Genomic DNA, 1,547 nt, shown 5'->3' with positions numbered 1-1,547 from the left:
TATTGGCACTGCACATTAACTTAAAATGTTCATGTTTAGACGAAAATGGTGGCACCAGCATAATGTTGTGGAAATGCTTTTGTTTGGTTAGAATGTGATGGTCAGTTGGTCTATAGATGGATAAGGATAATGGGGCTTTTCTTTAAGAAAACATGTTAGCATTCCAAAAGGCCAAAGACTGTGGGGAAGATTCAACCTCTAAAGCACAGTGGAATCAAATATGTGGCAAAACCTAAATGCTTATGTTCACAAATGTTTTATTATTCTAAAAGAATTAACTTACAACTGCTCATGTCCTGGAGATAGATATCTTAGGTCTTCCGCTTAATTAACTTTTCATGTTTCGACCACACACAGCACAGTGTGGTAAAAATACTGAACAATTGGAACAGCAAAATCTCCAAAAGACCTACTTGAAACCTATAGAACTAATTATGAGAAGCACTTTGAACGTCTGTAAATTAGGTGTGGATTCAAACTTTTGCATACTGCTGTACAGGCAGCACATTGTTGTTGTAGCGGCTGCTGTTCAGACGTGCCACGCCTGATTCATGCCTCTGTGGCAACAGGCTTGTGCAGATTCTGAATCAGCTATGCTAAAGAAACTTTTCTCTGTAATACACGGGATTACAGTTGCTCCTTGTTACATATGTCACGTACAAACTCTGATGCGATGTTGCCAGCGTGTTGAAATGGCAACAACAATATAATTAACAGCGTGACTCATATTCATATTATCACGTTTTCTTTCAGGGTTGAAGTGAGTGAGCTTTTTTTTWAAATKTATTTATTTATTTTTTGATAATGTTTCTGCCAGTGAGGAACGTGGTGTTCCCATGGATAAATCAACAAAGTTAGGACCAGAAGAAAGGAATCAGCAAGCTCTTGAGGTATAACAAGAATATAAAATGTTTGTTTCAACTTTGTCTTAAGCAATTTTCAGTTTTGCATTTTACATTTTTACATTTTCTTTACATTTTAAAGATTTCTGCTTTTACAGCTCTTTTTTTTATTTTGCTTTCTTTTTTTTTTTTTTGCAAAGTTCTATGAAAAGAAAGAATATGCAGCATTTAGTAAAACTCCATGCACGTTGTTGCACATACAAATTTAGATTTTGGGGAGCCTGTTTAAGACTATAGAATGTATGTGTCAATATTAAATTCGAAATATTTTGTGTTTTTGTTAACCAGGCACATTTCCAAACAGCAATATTTGTATTTTTTGCAAGCACAGTGGAAGTCACTCCTGCACCTATCATAAAAGGTGGCCTCTTGTATTATCTGTTTATAATCACAGGACAATTGGGCKCACTCCTTATCTTGTAAGCAGCATTAAAGTGAATAATTAAAAAATGTTTGGTCTTCAATATCATTAAAGGAGCCACAATCTTAAGTAATCAAGATTACAAAATAAAATTATGTAAAAGATAATTGTAATTCGGTATCCAGTCAGAAAAAAAAACATCATTTATTTGTATGTGAACCGTGGTTGGAGTAATGGTTGTTTCACAATGCACCCCCCCCCCCCCCCCCCCCTCCGTCATTTCT

This window comes from Poecilia reticulata, linkage group LG8, assembly GCF_000633615.1.
Source record: "Poecilia reticulata strain Guanapo linkage group LG8, Guppy_female_1.0+MT, whole genome shotgun sequence".
Lineage (NCBI taxonomy): Eukaryota > Metazoa > Chordata > Actinopteri > Cyprinodontiformes > Poeciliidae > Poecilia > Poecilia reticulata.
This window is presented reverse-complemented; position numbering follows the sequence as displayed.